This window comes from Oncorhynchus tshawytscha, linkage group LG10, assembly GCF_018296145.1.
Source record: "Oncorhynchus tshawytscha isolate Ot180627B linkage group LG10, Otsh_v2.0, whole genome shotgun sequence".
NCBI lineage: Eukaryota > Metazoa > Chordata > Actinopteri > Salmoniformes > Salmonidae > Oncorhynchus > Oncorhynchus tshawytscha.
In genome coordinates, this window is record NC_056438.1 from 28823523 (window position 1) to 28834142 (window position 10620).

The following is a 10620-nucleotide window of genomic DNA, read 5'->3' on the forward strand; positions in this document are numbered from 1 at the left end:
TCTCCTTTCCCTTCCTCTACACTGATTGAAGAAGATTTAACAGGTGACATCAATAAGGGATCATAGCTTTCATAACGTAAATGTAAACATTATGTAGGTTAGGTTAATTAATAGTAGCAATGTTGCTCATGTAGCATCACGCTCTATAGCACCCTGGCTGGCTCTTATTTTAGTAGCAATCACTGCGCACGTTGGTGTCAGCATTTGACTGACATCCGCTTGACTGGCATAATTCTTTCTTTCTCTCACTCACTCACTCACTCACTCACTCACGCTATCTTTTCCATATCTCTCTCGCCCTTGCTCTGTGTCGCTGTCTCTGTGTGTGTTAGAGATCCTAATAATGAAATTCATTACTAGTACAGATAGGGAGTAACACCCTTTTAGAGATCCGTGTCGAAAATCAATCACAGGCAGTTGGAGTGTGGAATGTTCCCCATGGGGCTCTCTCTCTGACTTTCTTTCTCTCTCTCTCTCTCTCTCTCTCTCTCTCTCTCTCTCTCTCTCTCACACACACACACACACACACAGACGCACACGCACACATACACACAGACAGATACACAAACAGACACACACACACAAAGTGGTTGATGTGGCCCCGAACAGCCACTGTGTTATTGTCAAAGGAGGGGGATTTATTCTTTAGGTGGGGGTGATACGATCCGTTGGATGACCTTGCTGCATCTGTGTTTCTATGGTGCTATCTATACTGAGGTTGACAAAAACAACCCAAGAAAGAGAGTTTGGGCACCTATTTGATTTAAGGGTGAAAGAAGGAGTTTTTCAGGTTGTGTGTCGCCGCCCGCATTGATTTCTGATGTTGAAAGAAAGTTGTTGATACAAGGTCAGTGGTCTGGGTCTGGCTCCATGAAACTAAAGAGAGTGGAGAGATTCAAACTAAATTAGTCTCTTTTTACAGGGTGGAACCCAAACCTGCTTTTAATTCCAGAGGGACAGTTGAACAGGGTGCACCTATAATGTGCTATCACCAACCCATGTCAAACAATCCACGTCAAACATTGAACCAATATATACAAACCTTATGGGAACCATACTATATCGGGTCAAAGGGACATATTTTTCTCTTTGATGTGGGGACACAAGCTTAGTTCATTCCTAGAACTTAAATAGAACTTAAATATACAGTACTCAATAAAAAAAAGATTATAAGCTGCCCTGAGTAAGGTCAAATCAATAGAATAAATATCAGTAGAAATAACAGCCAGCCTCGAGTCGGCAGGCCCATTCTTGCAGTTCTGTCTGACACAATCTGAATGTTTCCTTAGGTCTCGCGCACTGAATTACTCGAAGGAGCTAAGGATGGGTGGTACCTGAGATTGAAATAGGAAGAAGTAGGTGAAAAAAGAAGGAGCGTCTATTTGGACCTTGCCAGGTCTCCCTATAGAACATGATGTTACACAATATAGAGTTACACTGAAACATTTCCCACAAAGCATTACCACTCGGTCCCTCCAGGTCACACCTAGACCACTGCCGCTCAATGCTTGTCTCTGAAATGTGTAGAAAGGTTGACGTGCAGTGCAACGGTATTCAATTTGCAGTAATGCGTACATGAATAAGTATCGGCCATTCTAAAGGCGCTAAGAAAAACCAGAAACTCTCCTTGCATTCATCCTCAGTGTTGGTACGACCAGGTTCTGTTTCAGAGCTTTAAGAACATGGCCCCGCAAGTGTTTATGTGCCTGTTTTGTGTGATCTCGGCAAATTACGCTAATGGAAGGAATCCCCAAGGGACACTACTGTACAGAAAACATGAACTTGTCTGCTTGTTTTCAAGGTGCAGTACTTCCGCTGCACTGTCAAGTTTTAAAGTTGCAGTACTTCTTTCTGCATTTGGTCAGTTTAAAGGTGCAGCACTTCCACTGCATTCCCTTTTAATAAAGGTGAGGTATTTCCACTGTGTTCACTTGTTTTATAGATGCTAGAAGTCGCAAGTCACGACTTCACAGGAGGGAGAGCCATTTGAACGTTTTTCTATATTTCTTTCATCAAAATGCATTAAATACCTTCTGGAACATGTTAGCTTTCATGTGCCTTAATAACACACTTGTATGCCATCTGTAAATACGAATAAAATTGTTAAATTACAAGCCTTGTCGGTTAAGCCTCAGAAAAAGTAAGCAACCTTCCCACTGAGATAATGAGTGGGCTGGACCGAGAGAGCAGTTCGGATTGGTCTGCCATATAGAGGGCTTCTGTTTATTTGAGCTGATCAGTCTCTGGTAATCCTGTCGAACGCTGATTTTTTTTATGTGTAGTGGAGCTGCATAAGTGTTGCTCACCACTTTCTGTAAGATCAAGTTTTGAAATCAGTGGAGTTAGAGTATGATAGCTAAAGAAATGGAGAAAACACCTGTTTCCGGATTGCATCTTCAAACTAAGGGCAACCGTGGCATGGCATCCGTGACAGGGAGACGCGTCCATCGTGCATGATGATGTACACGGTTAAGATAGTCTAGCTAGCTACATTTTCAGATATTACACATTTCACATTCATTGTTTATCTAGATAACGGTAGCTGGCTGGCTCCCTAGCTAACATTACATGTATGATGTTATTATTCGTATCCCAGAGCCGGTTACTTTGCTAGTTAGAGCCTAATGTTAGCTAGCTAACATTGCACCTGGTTGGTTAGCTCCCAACAGATTCATGCAGGGTAGCAATGACATGATTTGGAACAATGTCCATTGTTGTTTAACTAGCTAACATTAGCTGGCTGGCTTGTTAGCTAACGTAACGTGATTGTTTACCTAGCTAGCTAGCTACATGTCTTAAGCTAAAGTGTACAACATCTGTTGAATATGGCAGCAAAAAAAGCGTAATGAAATTGTTGCCAGTACAGTTGGTTAGGCTGTTTTAATGTTATCCAGAGGTAAACAAATCATCGTCCAGAGCGTCAAGTGTGCGCTCTGAACACTCCGAGAGTGCTATGGCCAGATATTGACTCATTAGATATCCTGAGATAGGCCTGCATGGACATTTTACTTTCTCTATGATGACAAATGCTGACAGTATATTTTATCAGCACATGCAATGTATATGATCTTGCCTGTAGTCAATGTCAGGATCTTGATAGGCAAAATTAAGGACAATTTCTGATGCATTAAATAGCATTTTATTTGTCACATGCACATGTAGTAGACCTTACGGTGAAATGCTTACTTACAAGCCCTTTAACCAACAATGCAGATTTAATAAAATAGAGTTAAGAAAATATTTACTAAATTAACTAGATTAAAATATATATATACACTACCGTTCAAAAGTTTGGGGTCACTTAGAAATGTAAATGAAGAAATGAAATTGAATCACAGACCAATAGTACCAGCATATGACATTTCATGAGTCCATTTTCGATCAGACATAGAGGGTTAAAATATGAAAATTTCTATGATTAGCGTATCATGTAAGGAAATCTATTGAAATTATGAAAAAAAATGTTAGTACGGAAACATTAATTATCAGGTAATGACTACAGGTATGATACATTTCTGAAAATATGTGGATTTGTTCATGCCTAATAAGTGTAAAGGCTTAGATATGTCACCATGTTGACACATACCCTTTCCGGAGTTAGAATATTCCACAAATATTTAAGTTGGTGCATGCGCATCAGGTGCATGTCTTGAATGTTTCTCACCCCAGACATCTCCCTGGACTCATATGGTAGCAGGGAGATTTTGGAGGTCTGGATTGGATGCATGTAGAAACTGTCCCATTATGGAGAATATCCTAGCTCTATATAGTATATGAAATTAAGGATATGCGTATCTGGAGCATGTCTACTCCTTATATCTAATTAAATGTCAAATATCAGTAAATATATAGCTAAAGATATCCTCTAATATTGACAATTTTCACCCAGTGTTGGACCACTTATTGAGATGTGCCTTTTGTTAAAGGACAAATCCACCCAAAACCACTAATTTCTATCATTTACAGTGTTAAATAACAGTAATATGTGAAAACAATATTTTTTGTGAACAAATGTTTTGTTGTTATAGTGAGGTTGGTAGCAACATGTGAAAATCATTGTGGAAATTTGTTGCAGCTCAAGTTGACTACAAAACCAAAAATGCAATGCTCTCTCTCTGGCTGTCTAGCTAGCTTGCTAAGTAACTAGCTAGCAAATGTAGCTACACAAAATAATACCAAAGGCAATATCAGCATGTGAAGTTAGCTGTAAAATGGTCTAAACAAACTGCACTATCAATTTAGGAGTACACAATCTCACCTGCAGATCATGTGCCTCGCAAAGTGGAGTCTCAATTTTGCAACGGCCATGCAACAACGACATGCAACGCACCCTGGACTGAAGAAGGAGACAAACAGGAGAAATGTCATGGTCCCTCTGTTAAATTAACATTTCTCAAGCTAGGAATATCGCAAAGAATATGATAAATGGCTCAATCAAGGGAAGACAACCTCCCCAATTATGATATCCAACAGTATTAATGTTTTTGCGATCCAAAATTAATCTTCTTTTTAACTTCCAGTGTAGTGAGAGCGGCTTTAGCACAATGCTACGTCATACCGGCTGTATTTCTGCCTGCGTGACGGCAAGAGCTTGGATACACATGAAAACCTGAAATAACCCCGGGAACCGATAGAACATTGCTCAGAGATGTACAAATAAGATAAAACATTAATCATGGGTGAATGTAAACGAGGTGAAAATGAGACCGGAATGCCACTTTAATTAAGGAAATCTGACCCTTCCTTGACCTCATCTGGTCATTCTTGGATTGTTTGTTTCTACAGTGTTGTGTTCAGACCTCTGTATCACTGAGAATTTGTCGAGGAATTTGAGAAAGCACTTTGTTAAGTTGCCACTGGGAAGTTTCGTAAATATCATCAGTAGAAGTCCTTGAAAATGAAAACCCTTGAGACAATGATGAGTGTTTTCCTTTTCTCTTTCTTTTATAATTCTGCCACTCTGTTTCTCTCTCTCTCTCTCTCTCTCTCTCTCTCTCTCTGCAGTAGATAATAGCTTGTCAGAGAGTGACCCTTCCTTTTAGTAATCTTAAATGCCTGAATTAGAATCCCAGTCTTATCATTGTTTAAATACTAAAACGTTCTTAAAGGGTTCCTCTCTCTGCCTCTCTGCTCAGCACACATCCCTTGCCTCCAGGGCCCGTCGGATGAAGTTTTCTGGGTCGTAGATACTGTTTGTCAGACTCTTCAATCAAATCCCCAGAGTGCTCTTTTGTTCAAACCTAAAATTTAGGTTGCAATTTCTGTAACCTAAGAGTTGGTGGATAAATCAAAATCAAATCAAATGTATTTATAAAGCCCTTTTTACATCAGCATATGTCACAAAGTGCTTATACAGAAACCGAGCCTCGAAACACCAAACAGCAAGCAATGCAGATGTAGAAGCATGGTGCAGAGGCACGGTGGCTATGAAAAAACTCCATAGAATGGCAGGAACTTAGGAAGAAACCTCGAAAGAAATCAGGCTCTGAGGGTTGGCCAGTCCTCTTCTGGCTGTGCCCGGGTGGAGATTATAAGAGTACATGGCCATTAAGGCCAAATTGTTCTTCAACGTTCGTAGATGAGCAGCAGGGTCAAATAATAATTACAGTGGTTGTAGAGGGTGTAACAGGTCACCACCTCAGGCGTAAATGTCAGTTGGCTTTTCATAACTGAGCATTCAGAGGTCGAGACAGCAGGTGCGGTAGGGAGAGAGAGAAGACAGGCTATGTGCGCACAGGCCACAAAATGAGGTGGAAACTGAGCAGCACTTCCTAACCTCCTGCCAAATGCATGACCATATTACTGACACATTTTTCTTTCAGATTACACAGACCCACAAAGAATTTGAAAACAAACCTAATTTTGATCAACTCCCAAATCCATTGGGTGAAATACCACAGTGTGCCATCACAGCAGCAAGATTTGTGACCTGTTGACACAAGAAAAGGATAACCAGTGAAGAACAAACACCACTGTAAATATAACCCACATTTATGTTAATTTATTTTACCTTTTGTACTTCAACTATTTGCACATAATATAACATTTTAAATGTCTTTGTTCTTTTAGAACTTGTAATGTTTCCTGGAAAGAACATTTAGTTTATTATCTATTTCACTTGCTATGGCAATGTAAACATGTTTCCCATGCCAATAAAGCCCTTGAATTGAAATTTAATTGAGAGAGCGAGAGAGAGAGAAAGAGGGTCGAATTGAGAGAGCGAATTGAGAGAGCGAGAGAGAAAGGGTCGAAAACAGCAGGTCCGTGACAAGGTAGCACGTTCGGTGAACAGCTCAGGGTTCTATAGCAGCAGGCAGAATAGTTGAAACTGGAGCAGCAGTATGACAAGGTAGCACATCTGGTTAACAGGTCAGGGTTCCAAAGCCATGGGCAGAACAGCAGAAACTGGATCAGCAGCACAATCAGGTGGACTGGGGACAGCCAGGAGTCATCACTCCAGGCAGTCCTGAGGCATGGTCCTAGGGCTCAGGTCCTCCAAGAGAGATAGAGAGAGAAAAGGAGAGAGAGATGGGAGAAATAGAGAGAGCATATTTAAGTTCCCATAGGACACCATATAATGTCACCAGAAAGGACAGACCAACCCTAGCCCCCCAGCACATAGAGTATTGCAGCATAGATACTGGAGGCTGAGACAGGGGGGTTGGGGAACTCTGTGGATCCTGTCCGACGATAGCCCCGGACAGGGCCAACCAGGCAGGATATAACCCACCCATTTTGCCAAAGCACAGGCCCCACACCACTAGAAGGATATCAACAGACCACCAACTTACTACCCTGAGACAAGGCTGAGTATAGCCCACAAAGATCTCCTCCACCACACAACCTTGAGGGGGCACAAAACTGGACAGGAAGATCCCGTCAGTGACTCAACCCACTCAAGTCGAGTATAGCGAAAAAAGCCTGGCACGATTTGTGATGCAACCCTCCTAGGGACGGCATGGAAGAGCACTAGTAAGCAATTGACTCAGCCCCCGTAATAGGGTCAGAGGCAGAGAATCCCAATGGAAAGAGGGGAGCCGGCCAGGCAGAGACAGCAAGGGCGGTTCATCATTCCAGTACCTTGCCGTTCACCTTCGCACCCCTGGGCCAGACTACACTCAATCATAGGACTTACTGAAGAGATGAGTCTTCAATAAAGACTTAAAGGTCGAGACAGAGTCTGCATCTCTCACATGGATAGCCAGACCATACCATACACATTGAGATCTATTGGAGAAAGCCCTGCCTCCAGCTGTTTGCTTAGAAATTCTAGGGACAATAAGGAGGCCTGCGTCTTGTGACCATAGCGTACATGTAGGTATGTATGGCATGACCAAATCGGAGAGATCGGTATGAGCAAGTCTATGAAATGCTTTGTAGGTTAGCAGTAAGACCTTGAAGTCAGCTCTAGACTTAACAGGAAGCCAATGTAGAGGGTCTAGCACTGGAGTAATATGATGTAATTGTTTAGTTCTAGTCAAGATTCTAGCAGCCGTATTTAGCACTAACTGAATTATATTTAGTATTTTATCCAGGTAGCCAGAGAGTAGAGCATTGCAGTAGTCTAATCTAGAAGTGACAAAAAGTTTATGATTTTTTTTAAAGTTACGAAGATGGAAAAAAGCTTCCCTTGAAATATTCTTGATATGTTCATCAAAAGAGAGATCAGGGTCCAGAGTAAAGCCAAGGTCCTTCACAGTTTTATTTGAGACACCTGTACAACCATCAAGATGAATTGTCAGATCAAACAGTAGATCTCTTTGTTTCTTGGGACCTAGAACTAGCATCTCTGTTTAATCCAACTTTAAAAGTTAAGGATTTGCCGCCATCCTCTTCCTTATCTCTGAAACACAGGCTTCCAGGGAAGGTAATTTTGGGGCTCCACCATGTTTTTGTCATCCGCATAGCAGTGAATGTTGACATTGTGTTTCAGAATGACATCACCAAGAGGTAGAATACCTAGTAAAAACAATAGCGGTCCTAAAACGGAACCTTGAGGAACACCGAAACGTACAATTGATTTGTCAGAGGACAAACCATCCACAGAGACAAACTGATTTCTTTCCTACAGATAAGATCTAAACCAGGCAAGACCAATGTGAGTTTTTCCAATCTCTCCAAACGGATGTGGTGATTGATGGAGAGTCAGTAATTTGCTTTCTAATGATCATGATCTTTTCATCGAAGAAATTGAATTCATCACTGCTGAAGTGAAGGCCATCCTCTCTTGGGGAATGTTGCTTTTTCGTTAGCTTTGCGACATGTATAAACATTTTCTTTGGGGTTGTTTTTATTCTCATCAATTAAGTTGGAAATGTGGGTGCTTCGATCATGCACGGTACTGTCTTTCCAAGCTAGTCAGAAAACGTCCAGTTTGGTGGAGTGCCATTTCCATTCAAATTTTCTAGAAGCTTGCTTCAGGGTTCGGCTATTTTCTGTATAATTTCTTGTGACAAATTTTTATTTTTAGAGGTGAGACTGCATCTAGGGTATTATGTCAAATTAAATTTAGATCCTCGGTTAGGTGGTTAAATGATTGATGTACTCCGATGTCCTTGGGTAGGTGGAGGGAGTCTGGAAGGGCATCTAGGAATTTTTGGGTTGTCTGAGAATTTATAGCGCAGCTTTTGATAAACCTTGGTTGGGGTTTTAGAAGATTATTTGTTGCGAATGCAAACATAATAAAATGGTGGTCCGATAGTCCAGGAGTACGAGGAAACATTTAGATCCACAATATTTCTTCCACGGGACAAAACTAGATCCAGGGTATGACTGTGGCAATGAGTAGGACCGGAGACATGTTGGACAAAATCCAATGAGTAGATGATGGGCCCGAAAGCCTTTTGGAGTGGGTCTGTGGACTTTCCCTGTGAATATTGAAATCACCAAAATGTGAATATAATATGCCATGATGATAAGGTCCAAAAGGAATTCAAGGAACTCCGTAAGGAACGCTGAATGTGGACTAGGAGGCCTGTAAACTGTAGCTATAAAAGGTGATTGAGTACGCTGCATAGATTTCATGACTAAAAGCCAAAAGACAAAAATTGTAAGTGAATAATTTGTAATAGCATTACTTTAAGGTTTATATAAATGATAGGTGTGTACAATGTTAGTTGGTGTCTGTTACTCTGGTTGTGTAAATTGCTGTTTTCACAGAACTCTGTACCTAATTCAACACGGCTATGCACATCTCGTGTTCTTACCCCTACCGTCTGTACTCTGAAACGTGCATGATCGGAACAAACGTTCGTTGACCAACTCCATTATTGCAGTAGTTAATAGATATCAAATAAAGATTGTTCAAAGACATTTTTTATTTTACTAGGCAAGTCAGTTAAGAACAAATTCTTATTTTCAATGATAGCCTAGGAACAGTGGGTTAACTGCCTTGTTCAGGGGTAGAACGACAGATGTTTACCTTGTCAGCTCAGGGATTCGATCTTGCAACCTTCCGGTTACTAGTCCAACGCTCTAAATCAAATCAAATCAAATTTATTTATATAGCCCTTCGTACATCAGCTGATATCTCAAAGTGCTGTACAGAAACCCAGCCTAAAACCCCAAACAGCAAGCAATGCAGGTGTAGAAGCACGGTGGCTAGGAAAAACTGCCTAGAAAGGCCAAAACCTAGGAAGAAACCTAGAGAGGAACCAGGCTATGTGGGGTGGCCAGTCCTCTTCAGCAGCATGGCCAGGTGGACTGGGGACAGCAAGGAGTCATCATGTCAGGTAGTCCTGGGGCATGGTCCTAGGGCTCAGGTCCTCCGAGAGAGAGAAAGAAAGAGAGAAGGAGAGAATTAGAGAACGCACACTTAGATTCACACAGGACACCGAATAGGACAGGAGAAGTACTCCAGATATAACAAACTGACCCCAGCCCCCCGACACAGAGGACACCCCCGGACAGGGCCAAACAGGAAGGATATAACCCCACCCACTTTGCCAAAGCACAGCCCCCACACCACTAGAGGGATATCTTCAACCACCAACTTACCATCCTGAGACAAGGCTGAGTGTACCCCACAAAGATCTCCGCCACGGCACAACCCAAGGGGGGGGTGCCAACCCAGACAGGATGACCACAACAGTGAATCAACCCACTCAGGTGACGCACCCCCTCCAGGGACGGCATGAGAGAGCCCCAGTAAGCCAGTGACCCAGCCCCTGTAATAGGGTTAGAGGCAGAGAATCCCAGTGGAAAGAGGGGAACCGGCCAGGCAGAGACAGCAAGGGCGGTTCGTTGCTCCAGAGCCTTTCCGTTCACCTTCCCACTCCTGGGCCAGACTACACTCTACACTTCAGTAAAGACTTAAAGGTTGAGACCGAGTTTGCGTCTCTGACATGGGTAGGCAGACCGTTCCATAAAAATGGAGCTCTATAGGAGAAAGCCCTGCCTCCAGCTGTTTGCTTAGAAATTCTAGGGACAATTAGGAGGCCTGCGTCTTGTGACCGTAGCGTACGTGTAGGTATGTACGGCAGGACCAAATCAGAGAGATAGGTAGGAGCAAGCCCATGTAATGCTTTGTAGGTTAGCAGTAAAACCTTGAAATCAGCCCTTGCTTTGACAGGAAGCCAGTGTAGAGAGGCTAGCACTGGAGTAATATGATCAAATTTTTTG